The sequence below is a fragment of the Cervus canadensis genome, chromosome 8 (genome assembly GCF_019320065.1).
Source record: "Cervus canadensis isolate Bull #8, Minnesota chromosome 8, ASM1932006v1, whole genome shotgun sequence".
In the NCBI taxonomy this organism is placed as follows: domain Eukaryota; kingdom Metazoa; phylum Chordata; class Mammalia; order Artiodactyla; family Cervidae; genus Cervus; species Cervus canadensis.
In genome coordinates, this window is record NC_057393.1 from 48,009,942 (window position 1) to 48,027,840 (window position 17,899).

The 17,899-nt window shown below is 35.9% G+C and overlaps 2 pseudogenes; one reads left to right on the plus strand and one right to left on the minus strand.

Moving 5' to 3' along the window:
* Positions 1-8,489: 8,489 nt before the first annotated feature.
* On the minus strand, positions 8,490-9,166 carry LOC122446794 (annotated as a pseudogene).
* A 253-nt stretch (positions 9,167-9,419) lies between these two features.
* Positions 9,420-17,899, plus strand: part of LOC122446795 — a 64,656-nt pseudogene continuing 56,176 nt past the window's right edge.

The window sequence follows — 17,899 nt, forward strand, 5'->3', positions numbered from 1 at the left end:
TGAAGTTTCCTAAGGCTCACCTGACTTCGCATTCCAGGATGTCTGGCTTTAGGTGGGTGATCACACCGTCGCGGTTATCTGGGTCATGAAGATCTGTTTTGTATAGTTCTTCTGTGTATTCTTGCCACCTCTTAATATCTTCTGCTTCTGTTAGGTCCATACCATTTCTGTGCTTTATTGTGCCCACCTTTGCATGAAATATTCCCTCGGTATCTCTCATTTTCTTGAAGAGCTCTCCAGTTGTTCCCATTGTATTGTTTTCCTCTTTTCCTTTGCATTGATTACTGAGGAAGCTGTACATCATTACTGACTATTCTGTAAGTTTCTAATGAAAAAGACCGCTAGACTAGAAACCAATATGAAATCTAAAAATATGACTCTTGTTCTCAAGAAACAGATAATTCAACAAAATTTGAAGGAAGGACAGATGTGTCAGCATGTAACAGTTCTTTCCCTCAAAACTCCCTGAAAACAAGCCACAGGCATTGCAGCTGTCCCTCCTCAGCTCCCATTGTATATGACTAAGACTGCAATGTAACATGTTATGGAAAAACCCAAATGAGCTTTTTGACCAACATAATAAAAAGAAAGGTTCAATATGTTAAGTTTAAAAGAGCATATTAAGAAACATCTAATATTTGTCCAACCACTCATTCTGGGCTGTCTGAGCATGCTGGACATAATTCATGTAGCCTAGATGATCGTGACCTCTGCACATCATAGACACACTTCTCACCTATTTTGGGCCCCAGTTTCTTCTAACCCACTTTGGTTTAACCTTTTTCAGTATGAAGAGCATCCTCCTTGACACAGAAAACAGACTCAGGGTTCTGCCTACTCTGTCACCTGTTCACATCACACAGTTGGCCCCAAGCACCAAACCTAATTCTTTATCCTTATTTCCTCTAAATATGATTTATAAACCTCTTTTATTTGTCCTTAGCAGCAGGTCTGCAATTCTCAACTCACACTGGACTTTGGTGTTTCTGATGCTTTTTTTTTTTCTTTTTTTAACAGTTTTAGGCTATTCTGTCTATTCATCCTTAACTATACTTCCTTATTAACATCATTCGAAAATTTTCAATTAAAATCTGAACCAAACAGAAAATACCTTAGGCTTTCAAACCAGCTTCTTCAAACACCTTCCTCTTTTCCTCCTCATTAGGATCATCCAAATTTATTTAATCAGAATTGAATATTTGGGAGCAACTCAATTCTCTTGATCATGGTACATCTAGCACAATACATGGCAAATAAATGTTTAATGAGTGAAGATAAATGAATGAAAATCTCTAAAAAGAAAAAAGAAATGTCACCCACAGATGCAACACTTATCTAGATTGGTTGTTTAGATTTTTTAGTGTAAATTCAGTAAAGACAAGTTTTTCCAGAAAGAAAAATACACTTAGTTGTAGATTAAGCATACTAGTAGCCCCTCCAGACACCTAGATGGGGTTTTAATGAAACATTTGATGAAAAAGATTAACTGGACACCTTATCAGACCAAAGCAATGTTTACATACACAGTTTGAGATAAAGGGTATGGAAAAAAAAGGAACTGTCATTATTATTATAAAGCACTTTCTACTTTATAGCCACTGTACCAAATGCTTTAAACTTATTTTTCAAGTTTATACCTGGAACTTCATGAGTTACTAAGTATTATCTAAATTTCAGAAAGTCTGAGTAAATTTTCAGTGTTAATGATAGAGTGAAAGAGCCAGGACCCAAACCCAAGTCTACCTGACTCCAAAGCACAGGCTCTTGCACTAAACCATCCTGCCTCCCACATTCAGCCACACTCAGGATTCAGCAAACAGCACAAAGATCAGTTTTAATGAACGTACCATTCTGGTGGGGGACACTTACTTTGGAGGAAGCTACACATGTGTGGGTGCTGGAGCAATATGAAAAATCTCTGTGCCTTACTCTTAATTTTCCCATGAACCTAAAACTGCTCTAAAAATCAAGTCTTTTAGAAAACAACTCAAATAAAAAGAGGAGGAAAAAAACAGTTTCTTCAAAGATCAACAGGACATGTTTTTCTTAATTATGAACAAATATTTATTTATTGCCCCTATGTAACCAGAAATTTGCCCCCATTCTAAAGAGAATTTCAAGTGTATAATAAAAGTATGCCATGAAGTGCAGATACGTAATTCCCCCAAAAGACAGCTACCTAACAGACCTTGGAAAACATGCTCAACCTCATTATTACTAAAGGATTGGATTCAAACAATAATGAGATAACAGTTTTCATGTTTCATACTGGCAAAATTAACATTTGGGCCTTGTAAGTAATGATAAAGATATATGGAAAGTAGTTTTGTCCTATATGGATAGTAAGACAATAAGATGGTTCAACCTGCTGTGACCTGTGAAGTAATTTTACAAAGTCTAATGAAATTGAAAAGAAATATATCCTATGACCTACCAGTTTCATCTCTAGTAATACATCCTTCAGGAAATTTTTACACAGAACCTTGAGCAAGATATACATATAAACATATTTCTGCAGCATTTTTTGTTACACTGAAGAATCAAAACAACTTAGAAGTTTATCATTCAGGGAATAGATAAATTAAATATGGTCTATTCATATAATGAAATATAGCAATGAAAAGCCATGAACTACATAAAAACTACATTACAACAAAGAAATAGATAAAATTAACATTTGGCCCTTGTAAATACTGACAAAGATATATGAAAAGACAGAACAACATGTCTAGTGTAAAAGCAATGATGTCTACATTAGCATTACATGAATCACTTCCCCCAGAACTGTGCAGTGCCTTAAACAGCATTCATGGAGATTTGCAAGATGAATATTTATGATAGCAGATAGACAGAAGACAGGATAAATTTGAGCATATATCCATATATAGTGATGTTTCTGTGTTTATCTTTATAGCTATCTAACTGTAAGAGAATAATGACCAGAACAAAACATACCATATCCATGATAAGATTACCTCTACAAATAGAAGTGAATTTAAAACCAAGAGTGGTTGTTAAAAGAAACTACTTTCATTTGAAATATGTTTACCTTCTTTAAGAAAATATAGTAACAAACATATTTTTGGTAGAACTATAGTACTTACTTTTATTCATTCATTCAAAACAAATATTTTTGTTTCAACATTCCTTCCTTCTTAGTGATGTGAATAAGTGGAGAATAAATAGACCCACCCCCCAAGAAGCTTATATTCTGTTTTTTTTTAATATTATTCATTTTTTTTCTAAAAATTAAAAATTAGGAAACATTGACAGCTATTTAACAAAATGATGGGCAACTTTGGGCTGAGGAACCCAAATCTAGGCCACTTTCTGGCTTACTTGTATTCCAGCCATCCTCCATCTCAACCTGGTATTCAGCTTTGAAAAGAAATGGAGAGTAAGAAGCAAGAACTTACTCTTTGGCTTTTTAGGCTATTTATTTATAGAGCCACCACCTCCTGTCATCCTATTAATGTGTATTGCAACATCTAACTATGATTTTTTTTTCCTTTAGCACTTTAAAATATCATTCCATTTTCCAATGGCCTGCATAATTTCTAAAAAGAAATCTGTAGTAATTCTTATCCCTTTTCTCTGCATATGCATTCTTTTCTCCAGCTGCTTTTAATATTTTTTTCCTTTATCATTGGATTGCAGCAATTTGACAGTGTGCCTCAATGTTGTGTTTGACCTGTGTGGAGTTCACTAAGCTTTGTATATGTGGAAGATTTCCAGCCATTATTTCTAAGAATAATTTTCCTTCCCCACCTCACTCGTTTGGGGACTTCAATCAACACATATGTGAAACTGCTTGATACTTTCTCATCATTTATCAAGGCTCTGTGTTTTTTCCCAATCATATTACTTTCTAGTTTTCATTCTGGATAATTTCTGTTGCATGCATTGAAATTAACTGATTTAATTTAATCAGTTAATTTAAATCCAATGTCACATCTGCTATTAACTTTATCCAAAGAAATGTTACTTCAGATACTGTATTTTTTGTCCCTGGAAGTCCCATTTAGTTCTTGTTTATGTTTTCCAATTGTTACCTCATTATGTTCATGTTTTTGCTCACATCTTTGAGCATACGGAGCATACTTATAATAGCTGATATGTTCTTTTTTTGATATTATCATCTCTGAATTTATATCTGTTTTTGTTTGTTCTTCACATTATGTCACATTTTCTGTTTCTTTACACATCCAGAAATTTTTCTTTGAATGGTAGACATTTACATTGTTGAATATTAGATTGTGTATTTCTTACAACTATATGACTTTTATCTTTTTTCTCTAGAAGGAAGTTAAGTTACTACAGGCCAGTTTGATCTTTAAGGCCTTATTTTTAAAATTCCTTCTAGCAAAGCTCAAAAAAAACTTTTCTCTTGTATTAATTCCACTTCTTAGTCACAACCCATTTACATTCTCTATTATAACACCACATATATTCAATAAGATCTGTCCACTTTGGCTGGTGAGAACTTGTATGATCACCAGCCCTTTGTAAACCTATAAACTATACAGCTTTCAGATATTTTCCATAGAATTTGCTCTTTCCTGACCTCACAGGATTTTATCCTATACATTCTCAGATTTGTATTTAACCAAAATCTCAGGAAAAAAAATCCCTATGCAATTTTCTGGCATTCTTTCTCTATGCACCCCTCTCTTATTGGGCACGATGCTCTCAAAATCCTGTGTTGGCTTCCAGAATTCAGTTGTATCTTCCCTTTGGGTTCTGTCTTTCTTCTTTACACTCTGGAAACTACCTTTAGGTGGAGAGTCCAGCTTATGTAGAGATAAACATCTTCCTCCTTCTCAGGAATCATAGTTTCATGCTGCTTGCTTTCTAATGTCTGAAAATATTTGCTTTCTATAGGTTTTTCTGTTTTTTGTTTGTGATAGAAGGGTAATTTCAAGTATTCTTACTTCACAGCTAAAAAGAAAAGTTGGATTTTTTTTAACAAGAAAAAATGTGGGTTTCTAGTGGGATATTAATGCTAGTAGGAAAAAATACAACAAACAGGTAGTATTTGATAAAGTACAAGAAGACAGAGTTACTAGAACTAGTGACTTGCTGGCAAAGGCAAGAGGATGAATGTAGTATTTGTAGAATTGGAGGGTTTCAGTTCAGTTCAGTTGCTCAATCATGTCCAACTCTTTGCGATCCATGGACTGCAGCATGCCAGGCCTCCCTGTCCATTGCCAAATCCTGGAGTTTACTCAAACTCATGTCCATTGATGATATGATGATCAATGTTGGTGATGCCATCCAACCATCTCATCTTCTGTCGTCCCCTTCTTCTCCTGTCTTCAATCTTTCCCGGCATCAGGGTCTTTTCCAGTGAGTCACCTCTTCATATCAGGTTGCCAAAGTATTGGAGTTTCAGCTTCAACATCAGTCCTTCCAATGAACACTCAGGACTGATTTCCTTTAGGATGGACCGGTTTGATCTCCTTGCAGTCCAAGGAACTCTCAAGAGTCTTCTCCAACACCACAGTTCAAAAGCATCAATTCTTTGGTGCTCAACTTTCTTTATAGTCCAACTCTTACATCCATACATGACTACTAGAAAAATCTCAGATAAAATCTTTGTGTATATGATTATGGCAGAAGAAACATTAGAGGTTTAAAAGAAGAGAAATATAAATTATCAAGGAAAATAGTAGAGCAAATGAACTAAAGTAGGATTTCTAAGCAGCAACGAAAGTGGACTTGAGATTTAGTAGCCCTGAATTTTAAATGAGAAAAGAAATGTGTGTTTTTGACCAGTTGTATTAAAACAGTATAGTTACAGATACAAGACAGGGCAAAAATTTTGATTTAATCAATGTTAAAGTTTCACTTTGGTGATCCAGAATTATATGCCTTTCCAAATTACTTACTCATTAATTTATATATTCATTTTCTTGCCATATATACTCATGGTCCCTATAATATTTTTTTGAAGTATCTCCAAGGTAAAATAGACCATAAAATGAAATGTATTTCATTTGTGTCTTGGAATGAAGGTCATACACTGTGTCCTGAAGCATGCTCAAATCTTCTGAACTCAGGATTTTAAATAATTTTATTGCATAATTCTCATGTTTAACTTTCTCAGCTTGACCTGATTTGTACATAAGTGAAATTTAAAAACTCAAGGAAATACACATACTTTGCTTCTGATAATATCCTGATAGTTTAACAAATCACAGAAAGAAAAGATGCTTTAACGTTTGTAATTTTATCTTCAGAAGAATAAGATTCTTAATCTATAATGGAATATGTTTATCATTAAATATTCACAGACAGATTGTTCTACTATCACTCCTTGTATACTTTTACTGGTTATAGATAGTTACTATATAGACAGTTACTATATAATCACTTTTGAAAATATCAAGAGACAGCCACACTGACCCATTATTACAGAACATGCTCTTTGGATATTATCTCATCTATTCCTTAAAGAGTAATAGTAACAGAGCAGTCTCAATGCAGCTTCTCTTTCACTTGAGGTGTTTTAAGAAGCAAGGATAAGCCTGACATGCTGCAGTCTGTGGGGCTGTAAAGAGTTGGACACAACTGAGCAACTGAACAAGGAGAAGAAGAAGCAAGGATTACAGCTTATTTTTCAATCTAGCATGTCCCATCATTTTCTGGGGAGACAGGGAGACTTCAAGTCATAAAAATATGTGTATTCTCTTTGACCTTAACAAAATTTATTACGTAGTAACTTTAAACCTTTAAGCTTATTGTTATACTATCAATGCATGAATATGTATGATTATATAATAAATCAGTACTTGAGCCAAATAGAAAACAAGAAAATACTTTATAAAGTGAAATATTAGCAATATTCACACTTTCTTCATCACTTTCCTATTCTTCTAAAGTCAAAAGTTATGGAAATATAGTGAATTCTCAAACTGAAAGCCAGCACCTATAATCTAACAAAATAATACTTTCTTGAGGAAAACTCTCCATCACAAAAAAAACAATTTTCTAATATTAAAGAACTACATAATTTGAGTGCTAAAATAGTACACTACATTCTTCATATTAGTTTTAAGCTTATATTGCCTTGACAGTTTGTTATGGTCTTTACAGACTGGGACCTGGGGACTGGAGTTGACAAAGAGAAAGCAATGAAAAGAAGGATGTGGGGGACCCAAGTCTCGAGTGAAACAAGGGTGTTTTATTTATGGCAGTGTGTGTTTATATAGTGTTATACAAGGAAGCTTTAGGCAAAAAAAATAAAGTTGCTCAAAAACACCAAAACCAGACGCATAACAACAGTAACTAAGGGAATAACAATCGTCAAAGGGCCAGAAGACAATCCATGTATTAGAAATAGGAATATGACTAAGTGGTTTTACAGAAAAGTAAAAGGTTACTGAAAGGAATCCACATATGTATTCCATCTCATGACCTCAGTCCTGAGAACTGCATGCAGCTCTGCTCATTCCTGTTTTCCAGGAACTGATAAGGAACAGAGGGCCCTTGAGAAACAGAAAGCAACATATAGGACTCCTTAATTTAAACATTCCCTGACAATTCCCCCTTTTTTATTATTTTTGTGAAAAAGGCCCTGACCAATTGAGTTTGTTTAGTTTGAACAATTTTTGTTGAAAGACATCAATATACAACAAATCTAATTACCAGGACAATTACCAATGTTACAGCACCAGACCCAATACAGTGAGTAATATTTTGGAACCATCTTCGAGGGTCTAGCCCAGATAATTGATCAGCTAGTTGTTCAGCTAAAGTTTTCAAATTATTGGAAGAGGGCAGACTTTTAGAGAAGGTTTCAAAGATTTTCTTTTGTAATAACTGTGCATTTAGGGAAGCATTATCGTGTATGTCTTGTTAGTGAAATTTGATTTGTTTCCAGTTGTAGGCACTAAAGTTGAACCAAACAGGGGTAATACAAAATTGAGTAGAATTCCATCACATTTCAGTATTACTTGTTTTTGTAAATCTATCAATTGATCTCTGACCCATTCGATGGCTGTTTTTAGTTCCTGTATTTCATCTTGAACTCTCTCATCTATCTGAGCCTGAGTGGCCCATATAGTATGATCATCTTTGGTCTAATTTTGAATAAAGTTTTGTGTTTGAATTGAGGTTTGTAAAGCAATGTCTGCGATAGCAGCAGTGGTGAAAATGGCTATTAATCCCAAAATGTCAAGAATTAACCATCCAATGAATTGTTTAGATCGCCGGAGTAATTTAATCAGTAGCCAGGAGGCAAGTCCTGCCATGGGACCCTCTTCCCAGGGTCATTGGAGATCTACTGGTAACCACAGATTATGTTGAAATTGAAGAATCAAAAGGGATTTATTTTTTAAAGAAACAGGGGAATTAAGACAAGTATACAATTTGTAATCTATATAAGTCACAGAACTTAAAGTCTTATTAAATTGTAAGTTTTCTATAGTTATAACAAAGGAACACAAGCTTATACGAAATATGAATGATTATAATGAAAGGAATAGTTACTATGAGTCAAAGAGCGAGCCCAGCAGAACCATACCAGCCACAGTCATGCCCGTCAGAAACCAGCGGTTGAAGCGCTCCTGGCCCTTCCAGCTCTCAGCTGTTGCGTTGTTTCCGTAGAGTTCCACAAAAGTGTCCCAGCCGCCACTCTCCTGGATTCAAGGCTCTAGGTGGTCATTCAGGTAAGTGGCCATCCAAGTTGTGATTCGACTCACCAATACCTGCATCTCCTTGTCTACGCTTTTCACACACAGTGTCCCACCGAAGGAGAAAAAGGCCTCATGCGACCGCAGTTCATCACTACCTGTTCAAAGCTCTGACATGCTATCCCTGGGGGGATGTGGAGCTGGGACATCAGGCCGCTGAATGTCCGTCAGTACCTCAGTTCAAACTCATCGTTTGCCTCCCTCAGGGTTTGCTTCACTGCTACCATGGGGATCAGTTTCCAAGCATCCAAGCTTCTGCTGTGGCCGGTGGCTCCATTCACCACAGGGTTATCTGCCAGGTGCCAGGATGGGTTGCCATTGATGGTGCTGGGGATTTCCATATCTGATTCTGTCCCCTCTGGGGCCTCAGTTCTGTTCTCTTCCACATCACTAAACTGACTCCAGCTGTATCCTTTCTGGGAAAGCTTGTGAAAGAGAAGGTCAACCACCAGCTCCCAGTTGTTCTGAGACATTTTTATAATAAGGATGGGTTTCACCAGTCCATTGTCCAAAACACCTGCAGTAAAAGGGGGTTAGGTATATAGGCCCAATAAGTATGGTTAATTAATTCAGTTTGAGTGAGGGAAGCAAAAGCAAGCAAAGTAAAGCAAGCATATTAACAAAAATATTTTCTGGATTCCAAGGCATTCCATGTTGAGAAATCAGATTTTCAGCTTGATTAGTAAGGGTTTTTATCTGCCCCCAAGTAGGGAGATCATGAGGTCGATGACGCCAAGGGTGGTACTTCTTGGAGATTTTCAGAGCCTCCATGGCCTGTATTGGAATTTCTTCCTCCTAGGGGTTTTTTGGTTTCATCTTTATTTTAAATGCCAGAGACTTCCTTGGGGTGGATCTTCCGAAGTGGAAGCCAGGTGAGTTCATTGGATCCATCTGGAGAAATACAAGAATACCCCTTTTCCTTCCAAGATTAATTTCTTAGATTTCCATTGTTTAGTTAGCCCGTCTTGATACCAAATGGGCAGAGGAAGAGAAGTGTCCTTCAATTCCTTGAAATGTTTTTCTACTCTTGTTAAGATATCTCCTTGTGGTAAGTTTAAAAAATTTAAAACAAATAAAGCTTTATTAACAGTAGTTATAGGATTAAAGAATATCTTGCATTGGAATCTAGTAAAGTCTGTTCTGGATAAGGAAGATAGAATTGTTCCTGTGTATTCCCCCTTTTTAATTTTTTTTTATTTGTATTTTTAGTGTGTGATGGTTTCGTTCAACTATGTCTTGTGTTTGTGGATTATAAGGAATGTCTGTAATATGTTTGATAGAAAAAGACTGTAAAAATTGTTTGAATGGCCTAGAAATATAGGCAGGGCCATTGTCTGTTTTTATGGAACTAGGAGTTTCCATTATTGCAAAGGAAGCTAACAGGTGGGTTATAATATGTTGTGTAGTTACACCTTGAAGAGGTATGGCCCATATAAAAGAATTTGTTTCAATACAGACAGGTAAAAAAGAAGATAGAAAGACTTCAGGGCAATGAGTCACATCTATTTAATTTACTGGGTTGTAATCTTTGAGGATTGATACCTTGTGTAATGGGTCAAAGATGTAGAAGTCTACAAGTAGAGCAATTATTAATGATATTTTTTTATCATGGCGGTATGGAATTTTTTAAATCTGGTGTAACGAGCCAGCATTATTGTGTAACAGAGCATGTCATTTTTCAGGAGCAGTAAAATAAATAAGTTTATCAGCTTGTTCATCACCATGAGTCATAGGATTGGGAAGGCTGAAATGTGTTCAAATATGGGTAATATAAATGGGGGAAGTGTGGTCCCTAATAATAGACTATAATTCAAGAAAAAGTTGTTGAATAATAGATTGATTAGAATTTATGGTAGAAGTTTCTATATTTTCTGATACAAAAACTAAATTGAGGAGTCATAAACTATATTAATAGGGTAAGGATGTAGGTGAATAACCTGAATAAGAGCATATAATTCATTTTGTTGAGCAGAGTGAGATTTAGTATAAACGATTTCATATTTTTTGAGAGACCAAAATGAGGCTTTGGCATTTTTAGTCCCATCTGTATAGAAAATATCAGCTTGAGGTACAGGTTGTGATGTAACAATGTGAGAGATAATAAACTTGGTATTTTTGAAGAAACTCCAAAGTTTATTAGAGGGATAATGAAATGAAAATAGTCTAAGAAGGCTATTTGGAAATCAGTAGAAGTTTGTAATGTATTATCAAATTGAACTTCATTAATAGGTAATACAATTTTATGAGGATCAGAGTCAATTAAAGTCTTAGTTTTATTTCTCTCATTGATAATTATTACAGCAATCAAATCAAGATAGGACATAAGTGACTTTGTCCTTCTAAAATAGGTACAGATCCATTTTATTGGGTGTTTTTGTTGGGCAAGATGTCCAGTGGGAGAATGGAAAGAGGGGAGTATAAACAACTCTACAAGTAATTTAAGTTTAATACGAGTAAGAAATTGTCTTTGTAATTTATTTTGTACCAAATAGAGTTTTTCTCGTGTCTCTTGTAAAAGTGAATGAGGGCTATTTAAATCAGGATCTCTTTTCAAAGTATTAAATAAATTAGTCAGTTGATAATTTGTAATGTCTAAAGAGGGTCTAATCCAGTTTATATCATCTAGAAGTTTTTGAAAATCATTTAAGGTTGATAATTTATCAACATGAATTTGTGTTAGTTGGGGAGTAATATGTTGTCTATTAACAATAGATCCTAAGTAATGGTAAGGTGTAGAGGTTTGAATTTTTTCAGGGCCAATAATTAATCTAGAGTCTTTTAAGCATCGTTGAGCTATGTCAAACATATGTTGAGTTTTTAAAACAGATGGAGCTGAAAACAATATATCATCCATATAATGAATAACAAGACAGTCAACAGTTTGTTTTTTCACAGGTTTAAGGTCTTTGGCTACATAATACTGACACATGGTGGGAGAATTCATCATTTCTTGAGGCAATACAGTCCATTGATACCGTTTATGAGGCCCAATATGATTAGGAAAAGGAAGAGAGAAAGCAAATCTTTCTCGGTCTAGAGGGTATAAAGGTATAGTAAAAAAAAAAAAAAAAAGCAATCTTGTAAATCTATAATAATAATATGTCAGTTTAGAGGAATAGTGGTAGGTGATGGAATTTTTGGTTGTAATGCACCCATAGGTTTTACAGATGTATTAACTTTTTTAAGGTCTGTTAAGAAATGTCATTTGTTAGATTTTTCTTTTTATTACAAAAGTGGGAGAATTCCAAGGGGAATAAGATTCCTCAATATGTTTTAATTTTAATTGTGTATTGATGTTTTTTAGTAGCTTCTAGTTTCTCTTTTGTAAGGGGCCATTGCTGTGTCCAAATAGGCTCGTCATTTTTCTAAGTTATTTTCATAATTGTACCGTTTGTTAAGTGAGCAGTAGCCCCTAGGAGAAAGGTGGAATACATATTTGAGCTTGTCATTGTATAAGTAAATTTTTTTTCTATTAAATTAAGGAGTATATCTATCACATAAGGTCATAATGTTGCAGGTTGGCCTTTTGGTCCCTCACATGGATGTATTTGGACATTTTGATAAACCTCTTGTACTTTGGTTTGAGAAACTCCTATAATTTGGCAAGAAATTTTTTTATAGGCCAAGATTTGGGCCACAAATGTTTGGAAATGATAGTAATATTGGATCCAGTATCAAGAAGACCAGAAAATTTTTTGCCATTAATTTTGATATTTATATCTGGTCGGGTATATTCAGATATTATTGATATCTATAAGGATTGTTTTTGATCTGTACTGTCAAATCCATCTGTCTGTACATCATTAGAGGAATTAATAGAAATATAAGGTGAAAGAAGTAATTGAGCAATTTTGTCCCCCTTTTTGAATTGCCATAGTATCCGAGATAACATCATAATTCGAATTTTTTTTCTTATAATCTTAATCAATCACTCCAGGGTGAACAGTAATTGCTTTAGAAGTCAAACTAGACTGGCCAAGTAAAAGACCGAAGGTTTGTGGGGGTAGGAGTCCAAAAAGTCTGGTAGGTATTCTAGAAGGGACTGCTTGAGGAAAAAGGAGAAAATCAGTTAGGGCTTGTATATTGATGGCAGCACTGCCTGATGTTGAGGGTTTGAGGGAAAAGATGGAGTTTGTCCCTGGTTTTTGTTGATGGGGACCTGGGGAGTCCCCAGCTTGGAGTTTCTCGAAATAGGCTTCCCTTCAGCATCATATTTAGATCAACATTCTCTGGCCCTAAGTATCCCCTTACGGCAACGAGGGGAAATTTTTGGAGGTTTTTAAACAGTTTTAATTTTTTCTGTGTGCCTTTTAGGACAATCTTTTTTTAAGTGGGTCTTATCTCTACATGTAAAATATCTTTCATTTCCCTTTTTAAAGGTAGCAGCCATTATTTTAGCTAACATTTGCATTTTTTTAGTTTCTGATCTTAAATTGTGATAAGCCTTCAAATAATCAATAATAGTCTCAGTCTCACAAATTGGAGCGGTAGCTTTTTTACATTTCTGATTTGTATTTTCACAAGCAAGCAGTTTTCCTAGCTGCCTTTTGGCTTTTTCTCTGATAATACTACAGGAAATAGCAACATCCAATCTAGCCAAAAAATCAGCAAAGGCTTCATTAGGTCCTTGAAATATTTTTGTGTAGTTGTCTTCATGTTTTATTGACTTTTAGCTTTTCAGAGGGAAGCATGACGTTGGGGTTTATCCACATCCATAGGTTGGGCTCAAAATCTGGCCCATCTTTATCGGAGTTGGGTGGCTCAACTATTCAGAGTTTATATTTGGCAAGGTTTTGTTTGGCCAAAGGCAGGTGTGACGTGGTGAATGCTAGAAAGGACTCATTTTTCATGTCCTAGTCTAGTAACCCATAAAGCTTTCATCGTGAAGAAAAATGAATAAAAAGTTTTTCTTACCAACATGAGTGTGTGTTAAAGGCTTATCATTGTCATCAAAAAAAAATATCGTCAGCTTTCATGTCAAAAAGAGCCTCAGAAGAGTCATTGTCAGAGTCATCTTGTCCATGAATTGAAGGAACTTTCGGTTTGGCGCCCATTCTAAGAGGAGGAGCAGCGCTTGGGGCAGCAGCAGCAGGGCTGGTGGGAAAATTCGGAAATATTTTATGTTGTTCTAGTTGGGCCTTTTGTAAAGATTCATCATCTAATTCATATTCATGTAACAAGTGTTCTGCCTGTTGTTGAATATCAGGGGGCTAGAATTTCCTTGAAATGGTAAAATCACGGCTTTAATGAGGGCCCATAAGGGCCAGAAATCTATTGAAATATTTTTTCCCTGTCTAGTGGCTCATTCAACATTTTCTTTAACCCGGTTCCAAATTTCTAAATTGAAACTGCCTTCATTGGGGAACCAGGGATTATGTTTAACCACCGTTTGGAGACAACCTCTATCCACTGACACGAAACCAAAAGTCTTTGAACTTTAAATAAATGATGAAGCAAAGTAGAAAAGTTGTGGGGCTCTCCAGCCATTTGTCCCATAACCCCGCACTTACCCAACTCAAGGTCCACAGTCACTCCGTCCACTTGCAAAGGGCGTATTCCAGGCCCCTGTTCAGGCACCAATTGTTACGGTCTTTACACAACGGGACCTGGGGACTGGAGCCAATGAAGAGAAAGCAACGAAAAGAAGGACACAGGGGACCCAAGTCTCTAGTGAAACAGGGTGCTTTATTCATGGCAGTGTGTGCTTATATATTGTTATACAAGGAAGCTTTAGGTAAAAATTAAAGTTGAGCAAAAACACCAAAACCAGACGCATAACAACAGTAGCTAAGGGAATAACAATAGTCATAGGGCCATAACAACAGTAACGAGGGGAATAACAATCGTCAAAGGGCCAGCAGACAATCCATATATTGGAAATAGGAATATGACTAAGTAGTTTTACAGAAAAGTAAAAGGTTACTGAAAGGAATCCACGCATGTGTTCCATCTCATGACCTCAGTCCTGAGAACTGCGTACAGCTCTGCTCGTTCCTGTTTTCCAAAAACTAATAAAAAAAACAGGGGGCCCTTGAAAAACAAAAAACAACATATAGAACTCTTTAAAATTAAACATCCCCTGACAACAGCTTTTCTCCAAATATGGAGAAATGGCAAGTTTGTCATAGACATTCTTCTACATGTTGCGCTAAGAACCATAAACAATTATCTAGAGATTCCAAAAAATGCAATGAGACCAGTGGAATTGTCAGTCCACTGTTCTTGCTAGGATAATCCCATGAACAGAAGAGTCTGGGTGGCTACAGTCCATGGGGTTGCAAAGAACTGGGTATGACTGAGTACACATGCACTGCACTCTTATTCCCATCTAAATACTGTCTTTACTTCTGACATATGTGAACTCATTCTGAGACGGTATTGCCATTTTAAGATGATCTTTCCCCTCTTGTCCTTAGACATTTGATTATATGAACTCAGTATCAGTCAGTTCAGTCACTCAGTCGTGTCCGACTCTGAGACCCCATGAATCGCAGCACACCAGGCCTCCCTGTCCATCACCAACTCCCATAGTTTACTCAAACCCATGTCCATTGAGTCGGTGATGCCATCCAGCCATCTCATCCTTTGTCATCCCCTTCTCCTCCTGCCCTCAATCCCTCCCAGCATCAGGGTCTTTTCCAATGAGTCAACTCTTCACATGAGGTGGCCAAAGTACTGGAGTTTCAGCTTCAGCATCAGTCCTTCCAATGAATATTCAGGACTGATTTCCTTTAGGATGGACTGGTTGGATCTCCCTGCAGTCCAGGGACTCTCAACAGTCTTCTCCAACACAGTTCAAAAGCATCAATTCTTTGGCACTCAGCTTTCTTCACAGTCCAACTCTCTCATCCACACATGACCACTGGAAAACCCATAGCCTTGACTAAACAGACCTTTGTTGGCAAAGAAATGTCTCTGCTTTTTAATATGCTGTCTAGGTTGGTCATAACTTTCCTTCCAAGGAGTAAGCGTCTTTTAATTTGCCTATTATATTTTTCACTATTAAATGTCCTATTATTAAGGAGAGCTATTCCAACCTGTGAAGTTTTGTGTTTTTTTAACTGATATTAAAGCATTTTTGGCTTTCATTCATAAATATAATAAAGATGTCTCAATCATTGACTCAAGACATATTTAGTGTTTTCTGTTTTAGGTATGCTGATCATACAGGTTAATTCATGGCTGGCACTCATAAAGCTTGCTCTTTGTAGATTTCTAGGCTTTCATATGATTTCATAATAAAAAATACTGAATTGAGCAGTTTCATGGCTCAGCCCAGCCCAGTTATCAGTCTTCTGGCAAGTCATTCCTATCCTCTGAGGCCAAGTGAAGTGCCCTCCTCTGTCCTTCTGCAGCCTTGTTTGTTCAGAATCCAGTATACAAGCTTTTAGCATACAGCATTCAGCACAACATTCAATTTACCCATGATGTGTTTCTTCCACTACTGGATACTGAGTCCATGTCTTTTTTATCTCAACATCCATCTCACCAAGCACCAAGCAGTAATCACAATTACTGACTTGCTGAGTAAATGTTAGTTTAGTTATTGAACTGGGCAAACCAGAGCAAGTTTACAGACTTAGAGCATGATATCCATTCATACAATACTTTCTCTTTCTCAACCATCAACTTTGTATTAAATAAGCTACAATGTCATATAATTTTTGTATCACTCAACAGAAAGATAGGTAGGTAGACTGATATTGATATTTTCACTTTTTTTTAAAGATTGTTCTAAGAATACTTCAGTTCTTCAAAACTCTCTTTCTCTCTCTAATCTCTAGACTCTTGCATAAAACTCCTCTGCATCTCCTTCTCTGACTAACTCCCAATTACCTTCAGGTCTCTGTTATCTCATTCTCAGCAAGCCTTCCCTGATCTTCCTTTATCAAAGCTGATTTTACCTTTCTCTGCTTATATAATACCTTACCCCATTATAGCCCATTGTATTACAAGGACTAGTTTTAACTGTCTTATCTGTAGAGTCTTGACTCCAAGAAGGCAAGTGTATTTGTCTCCCTTACTCTTATATCCCCCATTCCTCACAGAATGCTTATCACATGAAAAGAGCCCATTAATAATAATCCACAAAATCAATGAGTGATCTATTTAAAGCAACTTTCTGGACTGCTTGAAACTCTGATTAAAAGGGGAAACAATGCCTATTTATATATGAAAATATGCAGATTTTTTAGTTTTACATGGCTACACAGTTAAAATTAGAATTTTTGATATGTTAGATAAACAGAAAGGGTGCATGATATTTCACAATCTGACACATACTCACACCATTCCAATACTTTACCTCTATTTCTCCACATGAACCCCCCTGCAAAATTAATCTTTCCAAGTTGTTGGCACTTCTCTTCATATATTTTATTGGGCACTTAAACATATACTTCCTTTTCACTACATGTTACTATTTATCACTTACACTATTAACTTCATAAATGCATATGTCCAATTTCCCAAAAGATTAAACTCTTCTTGAGGGCAGGGTCTGCATGTTGTTTTATCTTCATACATTGATATCACAGCACTCAATTCAGTGCTCAATCAATATTGCATTAATTGATGTTTAAAATCCATAAACGTCTGAGTGTAGGATATTTTTACTTATCAACAAAATTTATAATTTTTTAAACCATAAGTAGTATTAAAGTCACTAAGTTTGCTCACTTCTTTGTAGAGCCTCCCAAATGCTAAATTTTGAATTCCACATCAGAAAATAAAAATCTTGTTATTTTGAAAACTTTAACTTCTGCCTTTATATTTCAGGAAATCAGTTAAAGTTTAGAAAACCCTCATTTTCTTCCTGCCAGTTACTAGTAATATTTTATATTGTTCCATAAGATAGCTGGTGTTGACTAAAAGAAATTCAATTTATTGCAGCTGTATTTCTCAGAATGTAACTATATTGGTTGTTTTTGATGCTGTTTCTATTTACTATTGTATAGGCATTGTTTGGAGGGATGCATAATTTGAGATCATTACTGGGTCTGCAATGTAACTAGAAGAGACTCTTAGATTTATAAAGCACTGGGGACTCAGGAGGGACTGTTGACCAGAGCTCCTTGATTGCCTTCCACATGGCATCATCATGTGGCTTGGGCTTCTTACAGCATGGTGGCTAAGTGATAACAGGGAGCAGCCAAAGCAAACGTTTCAGGAAGGCAAGGTCCAGTGTGAAGGCGTTAGCAAGCTTT